The 27,286-nt window shown below is 51.5% G+C and overlaps 1 long non-coding RNA gene across 2 annotated transcripts in view; it reads left to right on the top strand.

The window, feature by feature from the left end:
* The window catches only part of LOC119971681, a 36,684-nt gene extending 16,615 nt beyond the window's left edge, over window positions 1-20,069 (top strand). For both annotated transcript variants that reach the window (XR_005461893.1, XR_005461892.1), the window contains 2 exons: window positions 9,010-9,128; window positions 18,691-20,069. This is a non-coding gene — a long non-coding RNA (uncharacterized LOC119971681). The remainder of the gene's footprint in view (window positions 1-9,009; window positions 9,129-18,690) is intronic.
* The last annotated feature ends 7,217 nt before the right edge of the window (window positions 20,070-27,286 follow it).

Raw genomic sequence — 27,286 nt, 5'->3', positions numbered from 1 at the left:
TCCTTATCCCAGTTCCCACTCCTTATCCAAGTCCCCACTCTCTCTCCTTATCCCAGCTCTCTCTCTCTCTTTAGCCCAGCTCCCATTCTCACTCCTTATCCCAGATCCCACTCTCTCTCCTTATCTCAGCTCCCACTCACTCCTTATCCCGGTTCCCACTCTCACTCCTTGTCACAGCTCCCACTCTCTCTCCTTATCCCAGTTCCCACTCCTTTTCCAAGTTCCCACTCTCACTCCTTAACCCAGCTCTCACTCTCTCTCCTTATCCCAGCTCCCACTCTCTCTCTTTAACGCAGCTCCCACTCTCTCTCCTTATCCCAGTTCCCACTCCTTATCCAAGTTCCCACTCTCACTCCTTATCCCAGCTCTCACTTTCTCTCTTTATCCCAGCTCCCACTCACTCCTTATCTCAGCTCCCACTCTCTCTCCTGATCCCAGCTCCCACTCTCTCTCCTTATCCCAGCTCCCACTCACTCCTTATCTCAGCTCCCACTCTCTCTCCTTATCCCAGCTCTCACTCTCTCTCTTTAGCCCAGCTCCCACTCTCACTCCTTATCCCAGATCCCACTCTCTCTCCTTATCCCAGCTCCTACTCACTCCTTATCTCAGCTCCCACTCTCTCTCTCCTGATCCCAGCTCCCACTCTCACTCCTTATCCCAGCTCTCACTCTCTCTCTTTAGCCCAGCTCCCAATCTCACTCCTTATCCCAGCTCTCACTCTCACTCCTTATCCCAGCTCCCACTCTCTCTCCTTATCCCAGCTCTCACTTTTTCTCTTTAGCCCAGCTCCCAATCTCACTCCTTATCTCATCTCTCACTCTCACTCCTTATCCCAGCTCCCACTCTCACTCCTTATCCCAGTTCCCACTCTCTCTCCTGATCCCAGCTCCCACTCTCTCTCCTTATCCCAGCTCTCACTCTCTCTCTTTAGCCCAGCTCCCAATCTCACTCCTTATCCCAGCTCCGACTCTCACTCCTTATCCCAGCTCTCACTCTCACTCCTTATCCCAGCTCCCACTCTCACTCCTTATCCCAGCTCCCACTCTCACTCCTTATCCCAGCTCCCACTCTCACTCCTTATCCCAGCTCCCACTCTCTCTCCTTATCCCAGCTCTCACTCTCACTCCTTATCACAGCTCCCACTCTCACTCCTTATCCCAGTTCCCACTCTCCTTATCCCAGCTCCCACTCTCTCTACTTATCCCAGTTCCCACTCTCTCTCCTGATCCCAGCTCCCACTCACTCCTTATCTCAGCTCCCACTCTCCTTTACCCAGTTCCCACTCTCTCTCTTTAGCCCAGCTCCCACTCTCACTCCTTATCCCAGCTCCCACTCTCACTCCTTATCCCAGCTCCCACTCTCACTCCTTATCCCAGCTCCCACTCTCACTCCTTATCCCAGCTCCCACTCTCACTCCTTGGGCGGAATTCTCCGGAACGTCCGACGCCGTCATGAAACCCAGAGTGTTTCACGACGGCGTCGGAGGCCGCTCCTCGCCCCCTATTCTCCCCCTGTTGAGCAAAGAAATACCAGCACTTCGTGTTTTCGCCAAAGGTCCTTTATTTAACACGAAGTTCGTGGAGGGAGTTAGAGTGACCACAGTCCTTCTAATTGTTCCCCACAAACGAGGCATTCCTTTGATAAGCCCAGAGACAGAAAAGCGGGCAGCGTTAAACAACAGGCCTTGAATTCGTAGTCTACGAGCAATAACAATTGTCTGCTGTCAGCAACAATGTGCAGCTGTGCACTTGTTTACATGGACTGACCTTCTGCTATTACATGCAGAACTTCTTGACTGAAATAAAGCTAATATATATCCATCATGCTTTGCCAAGTGCCTATTGCCATGAAATATAGTCAAGCAGCCGGTTAGAAAGAATACAGGGTATTAAGGCAACTAATCCGGCAACTAAAGTCCCTTCTACACCCCCCCCAAGGGGGCTAGGAGCGGCGTTGCGGAGAACTCGGCCGCCGAGAATGACGCAGCCGGCGGCGCCTAATGACGTCAGCCGCGCATGCGCGGATGCCGTCTTCCCCTCTGCTGCCCCGCAAGACGTGGCAGCTTGATCTTGCGGGGGGGCAGAGGGGAAAGTGTGCGTCTCTTGGAGACGCCGGCCCGACGATCGGTAGACACCGATCGCGGGCCAGTCCCCTCCCGAGCACGGCCGTGGTGCTCAATCCCCTCTCCGCCCCCCACAGGTCCCAAACTCACCTTTCGCGATATGTTCACGCCGGCAGCGACCAGGTGTGGTTGCTGCCAGCATGAACAGGTCGGGAACGGCAGGCCGCTCGGCCCATCCGGCCAGAGAATCGCGGGTCGCCGTGAAAAACAGCGACCCGTGATTCTCCGAGCGGCGTGTCGCAAAATGCGGCACACTATTTTGGGGGGGTGGGAGAATCGCGGGGGGTGCCAGAGCGGCCCTCCCGCGAATCTACCACCCGGCCTGGGGAGCGGAGAATCGTGCACTTTATCCCAGCTCTCACTCTCTCTCTTTATCCCAGCTCCCACTCTCACTCTTTATCACAGTTCCCACTCTCTCTCCTTATCCCAGCTCTCTCTCTCTCTCTTTATCACAGTTCCCACTCTCACTCTTTATCCCAGCTCCCACTCTCACTCTTTAACACAGTTCCTACTCTCTCTCCTTATCCCAGTTCCCACTCTCACTCTTTATCACAGTTCCCACTCTCTCTCCTTATCCCAGTTCCCACTCCTTATCCCAGTTCCCACTCTCTCTCCTTATCCCAGCTCTCACTCTCTCTCTTTATCACAGTTCCCACTCTCTCTCCTTATCCCAGTTCCCACTCTCACTCTTTATCACAGTTCCCACTCTCTCTCCTTATCCCAGTTCCCACTCCTTATCCCAGCTTCCACTCTCTCTCCTTATCCCAGCTCTCACTCTCTCTCTTTATCCCAGCTCCCACTCTCACTCTTTAACACAGTTCCCACTCTCTCTCCTTATCCCAGTTCCCACTCCTTATCCCAGTTCCCACTCTCACTCCTTATCACAGCTCCCACTCTCACTCTTTATACCAGCTGCCACTCTCTCTATCCCAGCTCCCACTCTCACTCCTTATCCCAGCTCCCACTCCTTATCCCAGCTCCTACTCCCACTCCTTATCCCAGCTCCCACTCTCATTCTTTATCCCAGCTCCCACTCCTTATCCCAGCTCCCACTCTCACTCCTTATCCCAGTTTCCGCTCTCCCTCCTTAGCCCAGATCCCACTCTCACTTCTTATCCCAACTCCCACTCCTTATCCCAGCTCCCACTCTCACTCCTTATCCCAGCTCCCACTCTCACTCCTTATCCCAGCTCCCACTCTCACTCCTCATCCCAGCTCCTACTCTCACACCTCATCCCAGCTCCCACTCTCACTTCTTATCGCAGCTCCCACTCTCACTCCTCATCCCAGCTCCTACTCTCCCTGACTCATCCCAGCTCCCACTCTTGCTGCTTGTAGAGAGTGGACAGGCTTTGGGGAGTCAGAAGGTGAGTTATCCGTCATCGGATTCCTAGTCTCTGAGCTGATCTTGTAGCCACAGTATTTATATGGCTAGTCCAGTTCAGTTTCTGGTCAATGGTAACCCCCAGGATGTTGATAGTGATCACTGATGGTAATGCCATTGAATGTCAAGGAGGGGTAGTTAGATTCTCTCTTGTTGGAGATGGTCATTGCCTGGCATTTTTACGATGCAAATGTTACTTGCCACTTGTCAGCTCAAGCCTGGATATTGTCCAGTCAATCAAGAGTGTGTGAGCTGTGGTTCAGTTGGTAAACAGTTGTTTTTCAGGTTAGAGGGAGATGCTTCACCAGGGGTCAGTTTTAGGACCACTATTCTTTTTCAGATCTATCGATGACCAGAAATAAACCCACAGCTGCACCATATATAGTTAGCTTCCTGGCCCGGGACCATCGGGAATGCCAGTCCACGTCTGGGACACAGAATTTAAAGGCCCTCTAGCGAGTCCCTATTGGGCGAGCCTCCACTGCTCAATACAGGAACCCTTACTCCACAAAGCCCATGAGGAGATCAATCAACGATCCCCCGTGCTGTTCGTGGGAGCTAAAACACCCACCTGTAACACCTTCGCTGCACTCCATCCAAGGCAAGTATATCCTTTCTTAGATAAGGAGACCAAAACTGCACACAATACTCTAGGTGTGGTCTCACTAAGGCCCTATACAGCTGCAGTAAAAGATCCTTACTCCTATACTCAAGTCCTCTTGCAATGAAGGCCAACATACCATTTGCCTTCCTAACTGCTTGCTGCACCTGCATGCTTGCTTTCAGTGATTGGTGTACCAGGACCTAAATCCCTTTGTGCTCCAACATTTCCCAATCTATCACCATTTAAATAATACTTTACCATTGTATCTCTCCGTCCAAAGTGAATAAGTTCACATTTATCCACAATATACTGGCACATAAAATTTAATGCAGAGAAATGTGAAGCAAGTTGGTAGGAAAAATGTGGAGAGAGAACATAAGCTAAATGGTACAGTTTTAAAAGGGATCAGGAACAGAGATATAGGGGCGTGCATACAAAAATCTTTGAAGGTGGCAGCACATGTTGAGAAGGCGTTCAAAAAAGCCTGTGATGTTCTTGGCTTAGAAAGAGACACAGAGTACAGAAACAAGAAAGCCAAGCTAAATCAAGTGTGGCACGGTGGCGCAATCGTTCGCAAAGCTGCCTCACGGCACTGAGGATCTGGGTTCTATCCCAGCCCCGGGTCTCTGTCCGTGTGGAGTTTGCACATTCTCCACATGCTTGTATGGGTCTCACCCCCACAACCCAAAGATGTGCAGGTTAGGTGGATTGGACACGCTAAATTGCCTCTTAATTGGAAATCTTTCTTTTAATTTATAAAAAAAAGCAATGCTAAATCTTTCTAAATGACTGGTTAAGCCCGAGTGGGAGAATTCAGTTGAATTCTGGACACCTGAAAGAAGGCGAAGAAGAGATTAACTCAGTTGATACCAGAGCACTTCCGTTATGTGGCGAGACAGGAGGAGCTGGCTTGTTTTCCTTAGAGCAGAGAAGGCCAAGGAGTGATTTCATTGATGTGCTCATCATGAAGAAGGGTTTTTAGTGAGTGAATAAAGAGAAACTGGTTCCAGTGGCAGAGGGATCGGTGAACAGAGGATGCAGATTTAAGACAATTGATAAAAGAACCAGAGGTAAGATGAGAATTGGTTTTAAGTGGCAAGTTAGTAGGATTGTGAATGCACTGCCTGAAAGAGTGGTGGAAGCAGGTTTGATAATAACTTTCAGAAGGGAATTGGCTAAACACTTGAATGGGAAACATTTGCAGGACGGTAGGGAGAGGATAATGGAATGGGGTTAATTGGACATCTCCCTCAAAGAGTCAGCACAGGCACAATTTTGCTCAATGGCCTCCGACTGTGCTGCATCATTCCATGATTTCACTTCCTTGCAAAATAGTGGTGTTGGGAGTTTGAAGTTTCAATGCTGCGTACAGTGACACCCAGATTGCCAATCTGAGTCCCAAGGTGTGGGAATAATGGAGCATAAGCCAAACAATTAAGCTTTATTGAGGAAGAACCTTTCTAGGTAAACCTATAGACAGACAAAATAGGCAGTGCCAAGGCGTGGGCCAAGGGATATTGTCGGGGGTTCCATGGCAGAGGGGGTGGGGTTCTTTGGGTGCATGGAGGAGGGTGGGATCCCCATGCTCGTGAAACATGAAGGGGGTGGAGTTTCCTGTATCTGTGGGGAGCGGTTTTGTGATTTAAATTTTAGTGCTGGAGATTGGGACACCTTTAAAAAAGGTGGGAAACCGGGATTGAATGGTGGATTCTCCTGAGGAAGGAGCAGTGCTCCGAAAGCTAGTGTTTGAAACAAACATGTTGGACTTTAACCTGGTGTTGTAAGACTTCTCACTGTGTTGGAAAATGTACAGAGAAATACCAACTATCCTGCTTTTCTCACCTGATCCAGCACTTCGGGAAAGAAAGTGGAAAATTCCATCCATGTAATAGCATGGGAGAGGCCAGAAAATCAGATGAATTCATGAAAAGGAATCCAGTAAAATTCTTCACTGATCCCTGAATGAAATCAAAATAAGTTCCCGGAAATTACAGTTGCCGTTATAAAGAATACAAAGGGCGCAATTCTCCCATTGGGAGACTAAGTCCTGACGCCAGAGTGGAAACCGGAGTGTTTCACTCCGGCGTCGGAGGCCGCTTCCAGTCCCCTATTCTCCCACCCCCGGGGGACTAGGAGCCGCGCCGCGTCATTTGCGCGCACCGGGCCTTGGTGCCACGTAAAAGTGGTGCCGCGTAAACGTCACCCGCGCATGCATAGGTTGGCCGGCGCCAACCCACGCATGCACGGTTGCCGTCCTCCCCGCGGCCGCCACGCAAGAAGATGTCGGATGGATCCTGCGGGGCGGTGGAGGAAAGGAGCTCCTTCTTCAGAGACGCCGGCCGGCCGATTGGTGGGCACCGATCGTGGGCCAGACCCCTTTTGAGGTATCCCCCGGTGCAAGAACCCCCCTCCCCCTCCCACAGGCCGGCCCCCCAGCATTCCCGCGCTGTTCCTGCCGGCACCGACCAGGTGTGAATGGCACCGGCGGGAACCTGTCGTGTTGGGCAGGCCGCTCAGCCCATCTGGGCTGGCGAATCGCCACTCGCCCGTTACAAACGGCGAGCAGCGATTCTCCCAGCGGCCAGCCGTAAATCTCGCAGCACTTGTTTGGGGGGGGGGTGGGAGAATCGCGTGCGGGTGCCGGGGTGGCGTGGCGGGATTCACTTGGCGCCCCGGCGATTCTCCCACCAGACGTGGAGGGGGGGGACAATTCTGTCCAAAGTGTTCAGAGCAGAGATACAGAACATTTGGTCTAACAAATTCATACTGGTCTTTATGTTCCACATGAGCTACCCCTCACCCTTCTTCATGTAACCTCATCAACATATCCTTCTTTTTCTTTCTCCCTCGTATGCTTACCTCGATTCACTTAAATGTACCTACCCAATCTACCCCGACTGCTCCTTGTGGTAGATTGTTGTCGTCAAATCAACCTCTTGATTCAAAGGGCTCCTGAATTCCCAGCTGGATTTATTAATATTTCTGCCGCCTAGTTCTGATCATGCCTGTAGGTGGAAACTACTTGTCTACCTCTACCCAGTTAAACACTGGAATCTGAAAGCCATTTATCAGGTCACCCCTCAGCTTCTCTTTTCAAGGGAAAAGGGGCCCAGGTTGTTCAATCTTTCCTGACAGGTATAACCTCTGATATCCATCCTTGTAAAGAATATTCGCACCTTCTGGGAGGATGGGGGTGGGTGTGTATGGTGGGGATGCGAGCATCTGGCTCATCTGAAAGAAACCCTCCCTGCATCCATAAGGTGTTGGTGGTGGGATAAACTAGGTGACAGTGGGATTCCGCTCCTCAGTGGGAGGAGGTCTCCCACCCATGAAAGCCTACGGCCAATCAGATTAGCCGGCTAATCTGATTGGCCGTCAGCTCTAGCAGTCACAGCAGTACCAGAACTCGGTAATGGTAACTGCCAGTACTGCAGGCAAGTCTATGAAGAAGAGAAGATGGCTGCCAGAGAGATGCACATTGGGCCTTTTTGGACTGTGAGGGATTGGGCAGCCTAGGGAGGGGGGAGTGAGGGAGCTGGGGTGATGGGTTTGGAGGGCAGGTGGGAGCTAACCTATTGAATACAAATAGTCTAATTACATGGACACATATTTGAAATATTTCAAAACATATTGCCCTAAAAATTACACATTTCCAGAGTAAGAAAATCTAGCTTCTCTAAGCCTTATGGTAAAGAGGAACTTTTAAACAAGGTTATCAATCTAGTGGTCCTCCTCTGAAACTTTCCCAGAGCTTCTATCTCTCAGCATTTTAGAGAAAGAAAACTGGACAAATTATTCCAGATAGTGACCCTTTAGAGCCTCAAGCACTATAACAGCTTTCTCTCTTGCCTACTCAACAGGCTTTGGGCTAAAAGTCCGATTGGGCCGAGATGCGGGTGCAGGGATTGCGATGCATGATTACCCTGTCCCCAGTTGAGGTGATGCAGGCAGTATGAAAACTTTGCTGTTGGCTGACTTCGCTCAGCACAGGGCCTGGTTCCATGTGTGGCTGGCACAATCTCCAGCTAACCTGCATTTATTAAAGGCAGCCTGCACCTTTTAAAGGCAAGGTGCAATTAGGCTGCAGCAGCACTGTTTTGGAGAGTCTTTCAGGGATGGAGGAAGACAACTAGTATTGCACATGCCAGGAAGCGGCGTTCCAGATTCCCTGATGCAGCATGGGAGGCTTTAGTCCAGGAGGTCAAAGGAGGTCAGTGGTTATAATCACACACAGGGGCCAGGAGGTCATCAAGGAATACCCTATGAAGGGTTTGAGAGAAGGTGCGCAGGGAGGTGAATTCCAGGAAACTGACCTTGAGGATCTGGCTGCACTGCCACAAAAAGGTCAGTAAATGCATCTTCCAATGATATTTCCTATCACCGCACCGCCAACCCCTCATGTTGCTCAAGGTGCCACATCCCCATCACTCGCCAATGAGAAAACAGGATTCTTGCCTAATATTTAGAGCTTCACACCACCTTCACACACTTAAAAATGCTGCAACCTCATACCCACATTCCACAGCTTTCACATACTCCTAGCTGTTCAGTTACCGCACATCACCCAGACACATTGCAAAAAAATCACTGTGGTGGTATGACTAGGAGCGCTGCCATTGGTGCAGAGCACTGGTTTCCCATTGGCTCTGGCTGGTCATGTGCCTCTCGGCTGATTGGCTGAGACTAGTCATGTGACTGCTCACCAATTAGTCGAGAGGCAAGTAGACCCCGCCTCCAAGGCGGGGTATAAGTACCCAGAAGTCCCGGCGGTTGGCCTTTCACTGTAGTCGACCACCGGGCTAACATCTAGCTGATTAAAGCCTAAGTTTGGACCTTCATCGAGTCTCGCGTCCAATTGATGGTACATCAATCACCAACAGTCTTCCATTTCTTTTGCAGGATGTATAGGTGACAGAAGCAGAGAGCCAGCAGTGGGGACACATTCCTGCATCTCCCGAGGCCTTTGAAGGAACCATTGATTCACAGGCTATTGCCTTCGCCATCACTGAGAACTGAAGGTATGTTGCTGCCTTATCCACCTTCTGAAATCCCACTTCACCCTCATCCTGCTATCTGGCAGGAAATGCAAGCTACAGATGGTGTGAAAACGGGCACGTTGCTTTCTGCCCGCCCCCCCCCCACCCCCTTTCCCCTATCCCCAAGCCACACCTATTTTCAGATAGCCAAGCTTGGTCAACCAGCGCAGCATCAAAATGAAGGGTATGAACAGCCTCAGGCCTCTGAAGGAAAAAGTGTTGTCATTTCAGGTGACATAGGCGGTCACCAGCTCAGACACTGGCACTCCGTGTACTTTAGAGCAAGGGGATCTGCACACAGTGGCCATATGTGATGCAAGCGGGCACACACCCAACCCGATCTTGTGTGAAATCACATGAGAAACATTGGGCATATGTCCCGATGTAATCGCACATGTGCTTAATGTTACAGTCAGCAGCACACGCGAGATTGGGAACTGAGTCCGCTGACAATTAAAGGGCCAATGAAGCCATTAAATACTCTATTGAAAGGGATTTTACGTTGCCGTGCTACTTTGCGGTCATCAAATGGCCCATGCATTTTCATCAATTTATCATAAAAGGCCTCTGGAGCATAGTCACTGTTAGTCTGGGTGAGAGTTTAGTGCTGTTACATTAATGAGATTTGAGAGGTTTCTCTTTGTTTTTGTTGCACTCTGTGCCGGGCTAGTTCTTTTCAGGACTAAATTTTCTTGCCAACTTGTTGGAGGATTTCAGCAGAGTGCATGTTCAGGGCCTTCTGCATTTCTGGCTCTGGGGTGACAACGACAATCCCCTTAAAAGGTAGCTCGTTACCCCAGTCTGGCACCCAACAACAGAAGCAGGGGAGAAGTACAAAAGGAGTTGTACCTCCATAAGGACATTGATGGAGAGGAACATTGGGTTGCTGAAGATGAGGTTCAAATGTTTGCACTGATCGGGGGAGCACTGCAATATCCTCCAGAGCACATGTCGCTTGTAGTGGTTGTATGCTGCGCTCTGCACAATCTGGCTTTGGCAAGGGGGGACCCACCACTGGTGGCAAGGATAGCAAAGTGGCTGAACATGCCGATAAGGATGACTCCACTGAGGAATTTTCTGGGGGGCAGAGACACCAGGCTGGCCTTGATTGTGCATACCTTCATTTCGGCTGCCAAGGTATCAAATCTAGTTCATGCCAAGGGCACAACTACTTTACCAGACATTTGTGATGAGCAAACGCAAGCCCCCAAAGTCCATCAGCGGACTATGTAACAAGGTTACAAGCCTCTGCTGTTCTCTGCATCCATGACAACCATACTCAGGCCATTAAAACAAAAACAATCCTTACCTCATATTCAAAGTAACTACAAATGAACATAACATTTTTTGGTGTTAATGATCACATCATAAAGAAAGTTTACAATAATGAATGGAAATAATGTCACCCATGAGAAACCCTGTTGTCCTCAAGGTGCATTAAACTTACGTTGTGGGTGTTGGTTCACCCCACCCCCCTCCCCCTTCCCCCTTCGCTGGCAGTGGTACAGGGCAGATTGCTGACTCTGCTTTTGTGTCAGTCCTGATGTACTCCAATTCTCGGTGCCTTGCCTTGGCCTGCTCCTCATGTGAATGTGACATGCACTCACCACAGTGCAGTACCTGGGTGCCTGGTTCAGAGTGAGAGGCTGAGATGAGGGTGCAGGTCTCAGTGGCTAAATGGGAGTCTTTCGGGTCCCTGGAGAATCTTGCGAATGGCCTACCTGTGGGAGGAAGACAGCATATCAGTACATTCAATCAGCACATAGTCAATGTACACTCTAGCCAGGCTGATGAAACAATGGAGACCTGCAGCGTGACGCCCTCTGGAACAGTACAGCACAGAACAGGCCCTTCGGCCCTCGATGTTGTGCCGAGCCATGATCACCCTACTCAAACCCACGTATCCACCCTATACCCGTAACCCAACAACCCCCCCTTAACCTTACTTTTTAGAACACTACGGGCAATTTAGCATGGCCAATCCACCTAACCCGCACATCTTTGGACTGTGGGAGGAAACCGGAGCACCCGGAGGAAACCCACGCAGACACGGGGAGGACGTGCAGACTCCGCACAGACAGTGACCCAGCCGGGAACCGAACCTGGGACCCTGGAGCTGTGAAGCATTTATGCTAACCACCATGCTACCGTGCTGCCCTCTGGATTGGAGTTTCAATGGGCACTCTTGCTTTGACATTTCCATTTCAGGTGAGATGACCCCATAATGTCTGCACTGCCCACCACTCTCATTCTTTATACTGCGCCTTCCTCTGAGACCCCTACCTCACCAAAACTGGGGGAATGAGCTTTGCGGTGGCATTCGTGGTCTCCTGCACTGTAAATTCTATGACTGCTTTTGAAATTATTTTTGTGCTAACCCGTGGACGGGATCCTCCTTGGGCCGATGCCAAAATCGTGAAAGGAAATTGGGCGGAGAATCGATCGGGAAGCTAAAATCATGATGAAGGCAACACTAGATTGCCATGATCCGGCACCTCGACAGCAGTGTCAATGCATTCTACTCTGCACGTACAGTAAACGCTGTTTGCATATCAATAGCGGGCCTGACCCGGTATTCTTCATGATGCTCCGACCCTGCTGGGGGAAATTACTGATGACAAGTTTCATTTCTGGTTTTAAAAATCAGGAAACAGTCGCCATGGCCGATGAGGGAGAGAGAGGAGGTAGGACACACAGAGGTTGCTGGTCCTGCTGCTGGCAGGGCCGGGAGGTGGTGTGGGCGGTTCCGCCAAGATTGGGGAGACAGCGGGGGGTGACCAGGAGATGGGCCATGGGGTTGGGGTGACCCACCACAGGGCCGGGGTGTCAAGGCATGAACCGCCGTTGCCACGGCCTGCAAAGGAGCCACCTTGCTGCGCATGCCACCGACTATCCATCGTGGCCCATGGTCGTCCTGAGTAACACCAGCATTGGGTACCCCCACCCCACCACCCCCCTCAATCCAGCCCCCCTCCCCCAAACAGCCGCATGCAGCCCACCCAAGGGTAGCGGCCACAGCAGCCCCTGCAGGAGGGCGCCCGACGGAGACACCAGCGTATGGGTGCCCTCCCCACACCCCGTATTCCAGCCACCCCTCCCCCCAAACCGGCAGTACGCAGCCCACCCAAGGGTAGCGGCCACAGCAGCCCCTGCATGAGGGCAGCCAATGGAGGCCGTGGAGCCTACCGCTGACATGGATTGTGCGAGCCACTGGTACCCCTGGCAGCAGGGACGGGCACCGGTGGGGCCAGGGGTACGATGGGCAGAATGCCAGGGGAACGGCCGGGTGTGGGTGTGGGGATGGTGAAGCGGGGGTAGGGGGACATATGGGTCAGCAACTGCTGTACAGACTGGTCCCAGCAAGTAGCCTGGTGCATCTGGTTGGGCACAGGGGTAAGCACCATGCCAAGATATCTGACTTTCACCCCTTTGGCTTCGGAATCCAACCAGCAATGGTGGCCATCATCCTAGTCGCCGCCGGCCTGGGAGATGCACTGAGACTGTTCGAGCTGGTGTTGTTCGAGGACGACCTTGCAGCAGCGGAGCCTGCCCCAGACGAACAGAAGCCAGCCAGTGAGGATGGGGAGCCGGCTGCTCAACAGGCCGAGGAGGAGGTGCAAGGGAGGCATCACATGAGGCCTTGTGTGTACCGGCACCTGTCATTTAAGGACCTGACGGACCGGGCATGCCATTAACGACTCCGGCTGAGCAGGGCGACAGTGCGACATATCTGCCAGATGATGGTGCACCTGGCACCGTGGGGGAATGGGGGAGGACACCAGCTCCCGGTGGCCTTCAAGATGAAGGTATCCATGAACCTTTGCACAACAGGGTCCTACCAGATACTGAGTGGCGACCTATCTGGAATCTCACAGACGTCGGTGCATCTGTGGCGTCATGGAGGCCATATATGCCCAGTCGCCACCGGATGCCCGGGCAATAGGATTTGCTGTCATCGTCGAGGTGCCTCGGGTCCAGGGGGTGATCGACAGGATGAATGTCCCCTCCAAGCGCCGGCCCATGACAGGCTGGTCTTCACAAATCAAAAGGGGTTCCACTCGATGAACGTGTGATCTTCAGCTGTGCATCATGCATGTCTGTGCCCAATACCTGGGCAGTGTGCATGATGCCTTCATCCTGGCACACTCAGTGGTTCCTGACTGCTTCGAGATGCCCCCTGGCTCCAGGATTGGTTCCTGGGCAACAAAACTTATCCGCTATGGTCATGGCCAATGACGTCTATCCAGAGGCCACAGACCCATGTCGAGGCCCGCTACAATGAGCCCATGCTGAAACTAGGGCCGTGATCGAGTGGCTCTTTGACATCCTGAAGATACGGTTCAGGTGCCTGATCTGCTCTGGAGGGACCCTCCAGTCTGGCGCTAGGAGAGTCTCCCACATGGTGGTGGCCTCCTGCGTCCTCCACAACATCACACTGCAGAGAGGCGTCATGCGGGAGGAGGAGGATGAACGCCTGATCTCGTCCAACAAGGAGGATGTGGGGGAGGGCGAGGATGGCAGGACATGGGCCTGGGCAGGCACAGGAGGCCGCACAGTGTGTGCACCAGGGCTGACACGCACGGGATGCTCTAATCACCTCCAGGTTTATCGACTAGGAGGATTGGCCAACGGCATAGACATCCCATTCTCTCCCCCACGGCCGACCACTCCCTCCCATGAACACCTTCCTTGCGCAAACCACCCCCTGCTGCGACCCAGTCTGTGGTGGTGGGCCACTGGAGCGGTGAACCTTGGTTTAACTGCGGTCCCTGGGCCAAGCCCACCCCCAACGTCTGCCCATTCCCCCCTATTTGTGACCAGCGCAGACCACCCCATCCCTCAACTCTTCTGACAGTGCACTGAAGCAGGTTATAACGTTCTGTTCAGGTGTTTAATCTGAACAAATATATAGAGCTTTCCATAAGCCCCTATAGTTATACTGAGCCCTGCACCCATGCCAACTTACCTGGTGTCTACCTTTCTGGTCCTAAGGGGCCTAACACTATGCCTAGATGGATCCCCAGGTGGTACATCAGGATTAGATGCGGCCCGCTGTGATTCCTGCCCTGTGACCTGTGTCCCCGTTGGCGGCCATCTTCTGGGGCGACCGGGCCTGGATGGTCCCGGCTGCTGCTCGGGTGTCCCAAGTGGCGTGCCCTTTTCTGCCCGCTGTCCAGCAGATGCGCCAGGGACAAGAGGAGGGAAGTCTGAGTTGCTGCGGTGTGCCGGCACCGCCACTGCGAGAGTCACCGGAACGGGCCCCATCACTTCTTCCTCCCTCGGGGTGCCCCATGGACCCCGGGCTGCTCCATGGGATGGAGGTGCGGGCGGAGCTAACTCCCGAGGCTCCCCAACCACCTACCGCTGCCAGTCCTGGAAGCCCACGCCCGGCCCAACCAGGGTCTCGATGCTCGTGGCCATGGAGCACAGGGAGTGGACTACCTCCCTCTGGGACTGTTCCACATCAGCCAGTAACTGTGCCATCTCCCTTAGGTCTGAGCCAAGTCGGCCAGCGCCCAGGCAATGCCACCAACACCCCTAGCCATGGCCTTCTGTGACTGGGCCACGCTCAGGACTACTGCAGCACAGGGGTGAGTAGCTGCCGGCTTTCAGGGCAAGGGCACCCGGCCATAGTGGCCGGTATGGGTGCTGGTAGCTGGTGCAGGGTGGGGATTTAGTTCCCTCCCACTGCATAGGGGGAAGGTGGGGTTGTGCGTATGTGGGACAGGGGTTGGTGCCAGGGGCACATCGCTACCTATTCACCCTGGCCGCCCTGAGGAGGTTGTGCGGTTTCTTCCTGCACTCATGGCCAGTCCTGGCAGTGTTGCCCATGGCGTTCATGACCTGTCCCACCTGCGGCCAGGCTCGGTGCACGGCGGCAGAAGGCAACCGGCTCCCCACCCCAGAGTGCAGGGCGGCCCACCACTGCATCGAGTAGGGTCTCGAGCTCGGTATCCATGAATCGGGTGTCGCTTCCCATGCTATGATGTGGAGATGCCGGCGTTGGACTGGGGTGAGCACAGTAAGAAGTCTTACAACACCAGGTTAAAGTCCAACAGGTTTGTTTCAAACACGAGCTTTCGGAGCACGGCTCCTTCTTCAGGTGAATGGAAAGGCTTGTTCCAGAAATGTTTATATAGACACAGTCAGAGATGCCCCGGAATGCGAGCACCTGCAGGCAATCAAATCATCAAAGATGCAGAGAGAGAGGTAACTCCAGGTTAAAGAGGTGTGAATTGTCCCAAGCCAGTTCAGTCGGTAGGCCTCTGCAAGTCCAGGCTTGTTGGTGGGGGCCGAATGTAATGCGACATGAATCCCAGATCCCGGTTGAGTCCGCATGCAAAGTTCCGCACGCATGAATGCGGACTCAACCGGGATCTGGGATTCATGTCGCATTACATTCGGCCCCCACCAACAAGCCTGGACTTGCAGAGGCCTACCGACTGAACTGGCTTGGGACAATTCACACCTCTTTAACCTGGAGTTACCTCTCTCTCTGCATCTTTGATGATTTGATTGCCTGCAGGTGCTCGCATTCCGGGGCATCTCTGACTGTGTCTATATAAACATTTCTGGAACAAGCCTTTCCATTCACCTGAAGAAGGAGCCGTGCTCCGAAAGCTCGTGTTTGAAACAAACCTGTTGGACTTTAACCTGGTGTTGTAAGACTTCTTACTGTGCTTCCCATGCTGCCATTTGTTGGCTGGGATGTGTGTGTGGGGAGTGGAGTGCAAATATGCGGTTGTAGCTTGTCAGCCTCTCGAGTGTCAATGCCAAATCCATTGAATGAGACACTGTTTTTCATTGGAATCGATCTTGTTCCATGTGCCTTTGGTGCTCGTCCCTTAATTAATGGGCAGAGGATTGATCTGGGAACGATGCCAATTGTGCTGTCGAAGAACACCACCAATTGAGTCCTGGCATCAGCATTTAGTTTCTGGCACGGGGAACTCCGCCTCATCTTTCTGAAATTTACTCCATAACATCGTTAGTGAAAAAATATGCAAATATAGTCCGCCAAGTGAAAAGGTTGGCCTGATCTCAAAGGAGAAAAGCTGCAGTCACATGGGAACATCTCCACCTGGAGTTTCCCCTCCAAGTCTTTCACTGTCCTGGGGTGGGATTCTCCCCTACCCGGCGTGACGGGGGGTCCCGGAGTAGGGGAGTGGCGCCAACCACTCCGGGGTCGGGCCTCCCCAAAGGGGGGGAATTCTCCGCACCTTTGGCAGCTAGCCCCGTGCCGGAGCGGTTGGCACCAGAAGACTGGCGCAAAAACCGGTGCCAGCGGCCTTTCAGGCCTGCCGCCCGGCAGCGGGGCTGGCCAAAAGGCTTTCGCCGCTGACTTCACCACAGGCGCATGCGCGATGATGGGTTTCTCTTCCGCTTCCGCCATGGCGGAGGCCGTGGCGGTGGCGGATGAGAAAGAGTGCACCCAGGGCACTGGCCCGGAGTCTGAGCGGGGGGCCCCGATCGCGGGCCTGGCCACCGTGGGGGCACCCCCCGGGGTCCGATCGGCCCGCGCCCCCCCTAGGACCCCGGGGGCCCGGTCACGGCGCCGATTCCGCTGCCAGCAGGGGTGGTTCAAACCTCGGCGGCGGGAGAGGCCTCCCAGCGGCGGGACTTTGGCCCACCCGGGCCGGAGAATCGGCGCAGGTGCCTCGCCGATCGGAGTGGCGTGATTCCCGCCCCTGCCAATTCCCGGGTGGCGGAGAATCTCTGCCACGGCGGGGCGGGATTTTCGGCGGCTCCAGGTGATTCTCCGATCCCTGCTGGGGGTCGGAGAATTTCACCCCTGATTTGGAAATAAATCGCCGTTTTTCACTGTTGGTAGGAAAGAGTTAAGTTCCCCAGAATTTGAGTTAGAATTGTGCTTTAATTGTTTTTATTGCTTAATAGATTTCACTTAGGGCGCGACCTACGCCAGAGTCCCGCTGGAGTAGGGGTGGGACATGGCTGGTGAATCCCATGAGAGACCTCCCCCGGGGTTCCCGATTGCTGTTACACCTACCAAGATCTAACAAGCAGACCCCAGCTTGGTGTCGTTCAGTACTGGTCCCCACAAACGGGAAGTGGGCAGAACAGTACCTGGGGGTGGGGGGGTGGTCTCCCAGTCTGGCGCCCTGGCAGTGCCACCTCGATAATCTGGCAGTGTCAATGTGCCACGCTGGTATTGTGCCCGCACCAGGTAGCAGGCCCGGAAGTGCCTTGCCTGTAGGAGATAGGGTGTGGTGGGGTGCCCAAGAATCCTCCAACAGGTGAGTTGGGGTGTTGGGGAGATCCGGGGATTGTTTCAGAGGGTCGTGAGATTGGGGCATCATTTAAAAATGGTGTCCCGACCTCTTCGTGCACTGAAGAGTTCTGCTTGTTGGAGCTCCTCAGAGCAGGAAATGATGCTCAGTGCGGCCTCAGGGGACCTTCCCCCATTAAGCAGGAAAAGAAGACAGAGTGCTGTTCGATATCAGGTCGTTCCAGCACTGCTAATCCCATCCAGAATGGACTCTGTTTTATTCTGGTTAGATCAAGCGCTTAATGTTTAAATAGACTGTACCATATAAAGGGATTGCAGGTGGGATTAGGTGAGTTAAATAGAGAAGTGATTACTGCTCAGAATAAATCTGGATTTGAAGAAGTCCAGGATTTGCTTTCTGGCTTTACTGGAGCATAACAACTTGTCACTGGGTCAAAATCCTGGAACTCCAAGCCTAACAGCATTGTGGGTGTACCTACACATCAGGTACTGGAGCGATTCCAGAAGGCAGCCCACCACTACCTTTTCAAGGGCAAGTAGGGATGGGCAATACATGCTGGCCTAGCTAGCGTTGCCCACATCCTATAAATAAAGTTTTTCAAAATGCTCCGCCAGTGATTGGGGCAGCAGGGTAGCATGGTGGTTAGCATAAATGCTTCACAGCTCCAGGGTCCCAGGTTCGATTCCCGGCTGGGTCACTGTCTGTGTGGAGTCTGCACGTCCTCCCCCTGTGTGCGTGGGTTTCCTCCGGATGCTCCGGTTTCCTCCCACAGTCCAAAGATGTGCGGGTTAGGTGGATTGGCCATGCTAAATTGCCCGTAGTGTCCTAATTAAAGTAAGGTTAAGGGGGGGGGGTTGTTGGGTTACGGGTATAGGGTGGATACGTGGGTTTGAGTAGGGTGATCATGGCTCGGCACAACATTGAGGGCCGAAGGGCCTGTTCTGTGCTGTACTGTTCTATGTTCTATGTTCTATGTTCTATGATCTTGATGTACCCTTTCAACCTGCCAGCCCAGATTGCTGCCACCAATGCCAAGGTGGAGCTGTTCAAAGCCAGACCCTCAAGGCTAAGAGCAGTTTGAGGACAAGCTACAAGGTCATCTGCAGTCTCCTCTACTGAAAGCCAGCAGCCTTCCACTAGTCATGCTGCAGGCACTGAGACCTCACTGTTTTGGATAACCAGATCAGGCAAAGGATATGCCCATGGATAAATAGTTCTGTTTGAAGTTTTATTGGAAGCATTGTTGGATGAAGTTGTTATTCAATTTTTATTTGTGGTGTTGTCTTTTATTTTAGGATTTTAGCCAGGAGGATGCTGTGATGACCCGTAGCAGAGGGAGAGAATGGTAATCTGGGAATGAGATTTTAGGAGACTGGAGAATGAGTGGAGGCTCATGGATAGCCTGTCCAAAGTGAAGAGGTTCCAGTTTCCTCCTCCATTACTCCTCTTCTTTCTCCACCTGACATGCTCGCCGAAGGACTTGTTGGTGGGACTCGTCATCATAATAGCAAGGTTGTGGAAGATGCAGCAGATTACCATAAACCTGGCCACCCGCTCCACCCAGGACTGCACAGATCACCACCTCGAAGCATTCCAGACAATGGAACTACTTTGTCAGAACACCAATATTTTTCTCCAGATATTCTTGGTGACAGTATGGCAGGATCTGAAGAAAGAATAATGCCAAAAGGGTTTGAGATAAACTCTCTGTTGTGTTGTGCCAAAGACAGGAGCTTCCTAACAATGAAGAGGGTGGGGTCAGGGGGAAGGAAGAAAAACACTTACGTGACAAATCTCGAATTTGAAAGAAATGGAAAAGGTTGGCGCTGGTCAAAGTACATTTGTCTGCCGCCTTCTCAAGGCTGGCAAAACTTCCTTCTAAAAACAAGTCCCCAAAGTGCACAAGACCTCCTGCCCCCCAAGATCTGCACGGCGGATCGGAGCCCAAAGGCAAAAAGAGGTGATTATCACAGATCGGGGTCAATGAAGACAGTGAGAGAAGGTTGAAGTGCTGCTGGAACTGTTTCCAAATCCTGAGGGAGGAGATGGGCACAGGACTCAAGGAAAAACCTGCAGGGGAGAAGGGCAGTGGTGCCGTAATTATGGCACGTAGGGAAGAGGTTATACCCAATTATACTCAAATTCAAGCAAGGGTCATGAAGCCATTGCAGGATTTTCTGTATGTTGGTAGCCCAATAATAAAACAGGATCAGGAGGGCCAAACCTCCCGATGCCCTGTCTCTCTGAAGCAGAACGCTGTGGACTCTGAGACACTTGCCCACCCAGATAAAAAGCTGAAATTAATTTGTTAACTGTGATAAAAAATTATTTGGGCAAAAAGACTGGGGATACACTGAAATAAAAATACAATTCTTGGGAGCACATTCATCTTGATAGTTTGGATTCTGCCTGCAAGAGTCAAAGGAAAATTACTCTGTGATGATATACATAAAGCACGTTTGTACATAATGTTATGCACAACCTCCAACCACTAGGTGGCAGTGTAAACCCACTATGTTACCCTGTAGTCTGGGAGTTGGGTGCAGGTTGTACTGGAGGATAGAGATATTTTGCATTAGCTCTACAATAGTTAATTAGTGTTAGTAGTTTATTATTTTATTTATCCTCGTTATCTTATCATGCAGTTGTTCCATAATAAATTATTTAAACTAGATGTTCTGTAGTTCATCATTCACTCCGTCCAGTCTACATAACATGGCATGGTACAAGGATTGATGATTTACTAAGAATTCGAAGATTCTGCAGGAAAAAATCCGAACCACTAAAGATAACTTTGAAGGATTAGGAAGAAAACATAGCTTTGCTACTAACCTTGCTAGCTACTGGCATCTGATGCTCAATGTGCAGTAAAACTTCGAAGCCTGGGATGGAAGGCATCAAGGCACCTCAACAACTTTTGATTACCGGTAACGTCAATGAGAATTGGAGGGTGTTTAAGCAACAGTTTAAACTCTCTGTTGCAGCTTTTGGTCTGCAAGCACAGCCTGATGTGAGGCATTGTGCTCACTGTAGCAGGTCCCCAAGTATTTGAAATTTTCAACACTTTTGTCTTTGAAAACAAGGCTGACAGCAAAAGCTTCCACTAAGTGATTAAATAATTCAATCGGCAACGCTCCCGGAAAAAAAAAGAAACCTTTGAGCGCTATATATTCCGTACATATACCCAAAACGCAGGAGAAGCATTCGATTGCTTCCTCACTGACTTGCAATTGAAGGCGCAGTCATGCAACTTCAGCACACACCAGTCATCATGATACACAATCAGATAGTTTTCGGAATTCCCAATAATAAAGCGCGTGAGCGGTTTCTGCGGGAAACAGACCTGCAACTTGAAAGTAAGATTAAAATACGTCATGCTAGTGAGCTTGCAGCAAAGCAGCTCAGCATGTTGAATCTCCGGCATGTTGGCACAAAGGCAGAAGAGGCGGCAGATGGCATTAATGTGGTGATGCAGCTGAATAAGAAACATGCTCCCAGTACGGGCAGCCATTTTGAGCCCCGACCCAATCCTCCATTTTATGTCCACAATGTTTAGCACACTGGGCTAAATCGCTGGCTTTGAAAGCAGACCAAGCTGGCCAGCAGCACAGTTCGATTCCCGTAACAGCCTCCCCGAACAGGCGCCGGAATGTGGCGATTAGGGGCTTTTCACAGTAACTTCATTTGAAGCCTACTTGTGACAATAAGCGATTTTCATTTTTTCATTTTTCATTCATTTGCCATGGCAATGCCCTGCTTATGGAAAGATGTGTACCATCTGTAATGGCAGGAATCATTTTGCAACCCAATGTTATTCAAGGAGAAGGCCTGAACAAGCAAAGAGTATCAGCGCTATTGATGAAGTGTGCCTAGAGGACACATTCTTTGTGGACATAATCTCCAGCGAAGACAAGGAGACTCAAGTCTTACCAAAGAACAATGTACTTGTACCAAACTGCAGCAGTAGTGAATTGAAGGCAGATAATCATAAAGATAAATGGACAGTGCCATTAAAGATAAATGGCATAGTGATAACAATCAAGCACGACACTGGTGCAGGGGCCAACCTCATCAACCTGTCTGATTTTAAAAAGCTGCAGATTCAACCATAGTTACCAGAACGGTATTGTGAGATTACAATGGTAACAAAATCTCATCATTATGTGCATGAGAGCTTGATGGTGATGTCAAAAACAAAATTCACGCGTTGAAATTTTCTGTGGTGTCGGCAGACCACGAGTCTTTAATTAGAGTCGAGGCGTGTGAGGAGATACAACTTGCCCAACAAGCCTATAGTGCAGGCAATGCTGCGACAGGCTTTCAGCCCTCAGGAGACTCCATATTGAATGACTTCTCTGAAATTTTCTAAGGTTTTGGTACGTTACCATACACATACAAGATTCAATTAAAGGAAGTTGTGATGCCTGGGATTCATGTGCCAAGATGTGTGCCGGTGCCATTAAGGGATAAACTAAAGGCAGAGCTTGAGAGAATAACTGCCTTGGGTGTCATTAAGCATATTGAAGTCCCTACGGACTGGGTTAATTTGATGGTATTATGCAAAGAAGCGCAATAAAGAATCTCCACAACAGATGACCTGTATTGATGGTATCAAACTATGAGAAGAACCCAAGAAAGACCCAGTGTTGCAGAAGGTGAAAAGATGGGCGGGATTCTCACGTACCCGGCGGGGCGGGGGATCCCGGCGGGACGGAGTGCGTGATCCACTCCAGCATCGGCCCGCCCCAAAGATGCGGAATCCTCCGCACCTTCAGGGGCTAGGCCGGCGCCGGAGTGGTTTGCGCCCCGCCGGCTGGCGCGAGTCCGCGCATGCGCGGGAGCATCAGTGACTGCTGACGTCATCCCCGCGCATGCGCGGGGGGGGGGGTTTTATATACGCGTCAGCCATCGCGGTGGCTTACACGGCCGATGTGTAGGAAAAGAGTGCCCCCACGGCACAGGCACGCCCGCGGATTGGTGGACCCCGATCGCAGGCCAGGCCAGGCCAGCGTGGGGGCAACCCACGAGGCCAGATCACCCAGCCCCCCCCCCCAGGACCCCAGAGCCCGTCCGCACGGCCAGGTCCCGCCGGTAAGGGACCTAGTCTAATCTACGCCGGCAGGACTGGCAAAAAACCAGCGGGACTTCAGCCCATCGCGGGTCAGAGAATCGCCGGGGGGGCCCGCTGCGAGCGGCCACCGATCGGCGCGGCGTGATTCCCGCCCCCGCCGAATCTCCAGTGCCTGAGAATTAGGCGGCCGGCGGGGGCGGGATTCACGCCGCCCCCCTCGGCGATTCTCCGACCCGGCGGGGGGTCAGAGAATCCCGCCTGATATCTTTGCGACGGATGGCCCAGAGAATCCTGCTCCGGCTTCTACAAAGTGAGAGCAGAGTTGAGTGTTGCAGATGGAGTTTTGCTGCGAAAAAGGAAAATAGTAATTCGGAAAGCTTTAAGATTGGTGGTTCTGAGCGAACTCCATGAAGAGCAAACTGGTAGAAAAAGTGTAAAAAGAGAGCCGAAGACACGGTCTATTGGTCGGGCATCCACCGGGATATCGACACAATGGTACGGAACTGCACACAGTGCAGGAGAGTGAACGTCTGCATATAGTGCGGGAAGCACATGGTCCAAACTGCTTCAGTTCCAAGTGTTAGAGAAATCTGCTCATCCAGAAGAAGAAAGGCAACCACTCTGTCAGGAAAGGAGGCAGGGGACATATTTGATGTCAAATCCACAAAGGGGTTTGCTGACGAGTCTACGAAATGCCTCAAGCCATTTGCAACCAGTGGAAGAAGCTTCTACAGTCCTAAAACATCTGAAGAACATATGGAACAAATACAGCAAGAGGATGACACATCAATACATGAAGAAAATCAAACTCAAGCAGCAAACACTGAAGAAGATGAACAACCTTTGCAAGTTCAGCAGACACTGAGAAGGCCTACACGGATAAAGCGCAAGCCAGAAAAACTGAACTTGTGACAGACTGTAAAAAATTCTGAACATGTAAATAGTTATGCACATCATGGTGAAATGTAAAAAAGTAATTTAATGTATGTAAATAATTTCATTTTACAAAGGAAAGGAGATGTGATGATATGCATGAAGCAAGTTTGTACATAATATTATGCACGACCTTTGACCACTAGGTGACAGTGTAAACCCACCACATGACCCTGTAGTCTGGGAGTTGGGAGTAGGTCATGCTGGAGGATAGAGATATTTTGCAGTAGCTCTACAATTGTTAATTAGTGTTAGTAGTTTATTATTTTCTTTATCCTAGTCTTATCATGCAGTTTCTCCATAATAAATTATTTAAACTAGATGTTCTGTAGTTCATCATTCACTTTTGCCAGTCTACAGAACATGACATACTCCACCTCCGCAAGTGGTTTTAACATTACCGATGCGGCTCGAATAGTTCAGTTTGTGAAGCAATGCCCAGTTATGGGTTACGCGGACCCTCAGGCATTGGAAATTAGAGGAAAAGAGACAAAACGGCAGTGAATTAAGTTGGCTGATGGATTCACTTGGCAGAAAACATTCACTTTTATTCACATTTAACTGGAGACCTGAGGAGGTGCCGAATGTTGTGAGTATCCTCATTATGTTGTATACTGAGGAGGCTAGGTCTGAAATATATAGAAGTAGATCAACTGCATAGAGTGAAACATGGCGCTCCACTCCTTCCCGGTGTATACCCTTCCACCCATCGGATGACCTCAATGCTATTGAGAGGGGTTCAGTAGCTAATGCAAAGATCAGCAGGGAAAGGAGACAGCCCTGCCTAGTTCCACTGCCTAATGGGAAATATTCTGAAGAAACCATTTGTACTGATGTGGCTTTCGGGGCATTGTACATCAGATGAATCCAGGAGGAAAATTTAGGGCTGAAACCAAATCTCCCCGAAATCTCAAAGAGGTAGTTCCATTCCACCTTATCAAATGCTTTTTCAGCATCCAAAGATACTTCAGGTTCCCAAGCAGTAGAGGGGGAAAGGACAATGTTTAAGAGGCATGGACATGAAATAAAATGTAAATGAAATGAAAATAAAAATCGCTTATTGTCACAAGTAGGCTTCAAATGAAGTTACTGTGAAAAGCCTCTAGTTGCCACACTCCGGCGCCTGTTCGGGCAGGCTGGTACGGGAATTGAACCAACTGCTGGCCTGCCTTGGTCTGCTGTAAAAGCCAGCTCTTTTGCCCTATGCTGAACCAGCCCCGTGATTGGCTGTCAACTAAAGCCTGTCTGGTCCTGCAACACTACAACTGGGAGATAGGGCTCCATTTGGGACGCCAGAACTTTAGCCAGCAGTTGAACATCTGTGTTTAGAAATGAAATGGGTCAGTATGACCCACACTCTACTGCGTCCTTACCTCCTTTAAGGAGCACAGAAATTGAGGCCTGAATGAGGGTTGGAGGTAGTGACCCTCTGGACAGCGAATCATTAAACATGTTCAATAACAGAGGGGTGAGCTGCTAAGAGAACCTTTTGCAAAATTTGGGTGGGATGCGGTCAGGACTGGGGCCTTTTCCAGATTGCAGTCATCCAATACATTTCAGTATTTCATCTGGGCATAAGGGGGATCCCATTTCCAATTTCCTGCCTTCCTCAATGGCCGGGATGTGTCGGCCATCTCGAAAACTCTTCACATCTGAAGTATTTGGAGGAGGCTCTGACTCGTCTGATAATACAATCTGAAAGCCGCATTAACCTGGAGAGAAGCTGACACAAAGTTACCCTCCTGATTCTGAATCAAAGGGATTTCTGGGGAGGCAGTCTGCTTCTTGAGTAGAAGACCACCCACCTTTTCCCCATGTTCATAGAAGATGCCCCCAGAATGTGGTAACTGATGCATGGCCTTGTCGGTAGATATCAAATCGAATTGGAGCTGTAAATGTTTTCTGTGGATCAGGTGATCTGGCATTGGGGCAAGTAACTATTGGCAGTCAACTTTGTCGTTCCACTCTCCATTTTCACTATGTGAGCTTTATATGAGATAATCTCCCCCGTTATGGCGGCCTTTAGGGTTTCCCAGAATGTTGAAGGAGATATTGGGTATGATCTACCGGCCACCTCGCGCCGGTGCGAAAGCGAGTGAGCCGGTTAGATAGCGGGAGACCGAAATCGGGAAGCACTCTAGGCACTGATCGGTTTCCGATCTAACACAGGATCCCGCCGCAGCCTGGCGGGAAACCAATAATCACCAACTAAGACCAATCTCCATCCCATTAACAGGAAGGACCTCCTATCGGATGGCCTCCCGTGATCTAACTGCCTCCCAACTGACCGGTCACATGGGCCGTTTAGTACACCCATTGGAAAATGTGAAGCAAACGCAATGACTGCTGTGGTGATCTGAGTAGGTAAGTAGCCATCTTGGGAATCAGGCGATCGGCCCGGAGGCACTGGGACCACTGCCCCACTCTCAGGAGGGGTGGGGGAGCCCCCGTGGGGTAACGGGCTCAGTCTCGGGGGCTGGCCTACCATCACTGGGCTGAGGGGGTGGAACAAGGGGAACATGTATACTCATAACATGGGCAGCTCCAGCTGCTGCCTGTCTATCCTACCGAATGCCCCCGTGACAGACCTCCGTCCATGGTGATATGGTGATGGTCACTTTAACCCCCGCTCACCGTGGTGTTGTTGGCTGCATAGATGAAGGCTATAACTAATGGGGAATTGGTCATTCTATTAATGTGAGCACTTCACAGTAGATTCCCGTGGGCAGACGTGCCATGATGCAGATGAGGTTTATTGCCTAGCATTCCAATCAAGTCATGAGGCCGGGACACTTTGCCTGAACACCAGACGCATCAACACCACAGAGGCATCGGCCTGCATCTGAACACCAGGAGCTGGCCCTCAGCACCGGTGACATCTCCACAACCAGAGGGTGGGTGTGTGGACCAGGAAGAACACCAGTGCCCACTCCAGGCGACGTTACCAGCAGCTGTGTGGGTACAGGGTTCAGGATCTGGTGCACAGGGGTCACTACTGCGGCCAGGGGTGCAGGTGCAGGGCATGCTGGGTGGCACCCTGAGGGAATGTGAAGGTGGGAGAGGCTTGAGGGATGCAAGGATACCGGGGTGGAAGCCATAGCTGAATGTCTGTCTTTCACCCTCTCCAATGCCTGACAAATATTACACTATGGATGATATCTTAGGCTTTATGGAAGCTGCCCTCGCAGAGGTGTTGGCAGACCAGGTGGCCAGGCACCGGAGAAGGCGATGGCAGCAGCATCAACAGAGGCTCGAGGCGGCGGCCCATGTGCAGGGCCCCACCCCACACCCTGAGGACCCGGCTGCCCAACAGGCCAGGGAGGTACTCAGAGGGGGAGGCCGATGATGGCCCAAGGTGTACAGGCATCGCTGGTCCTTCGAACAGATGACGGACAGCGTCTGCTGCAGGATGCTCCCCCTCAACAGCGCAGGAGACGGTTCAGAACCTGTGCCATGTCTATGAGGACTTGACACCACATGGAGGAGGAGGCACTTGCTCCTGGTGGCGGTCAAGGTCACACAGCCCTGAAAGTCTATGCCTCAGGATCATTCAGGGCTCGAGCTGGGACTTGTGTGACATTTCCCAACCCACCAGTGCATCCATGAGGTCACAGATGCCCTGTTTGCCTGATAGCCGACTACATAAACATTGACCTGGACCAAGCCCATCAAGATGCACGGGCAGCAGTATTCTCCGCCATCGCCAGCATGCCCCAGGACAGGCGGTAATAGATGGAACACATGTTGCCTTGCACACACCAGATGGTACTGGAGCACCCTTCATTAACAGAATGGGGTTCCATTCCTTAACGTGCAGCTTCCCAGGGAGTGTGCACGATAGCTATATCCTGGGGCAGTCGGTCATCCCCGGCATCTTTGAGGGACAC

Source organism: Scyliorhinus canicula, chromosome 9 (genome assembly GCF_902713615.1).
Source record: "Scyliorhinus canicula chromosome 9, sScyCan1.1, whole genome shotgun sequence".
In the NCBI taxonomy this organism is placed as follows: Eukaryota; Metazoa; Chordata; class Chondrichthyes; order Carcharhiniformes; family Scyliorhinidae; genus Scyliorhinus; species Scyliorhinus canicula.
Note: the sequence above shows the minus strand (reverse complement) of the source record. Positions and strands in the feature narration are given on the sequence as shown.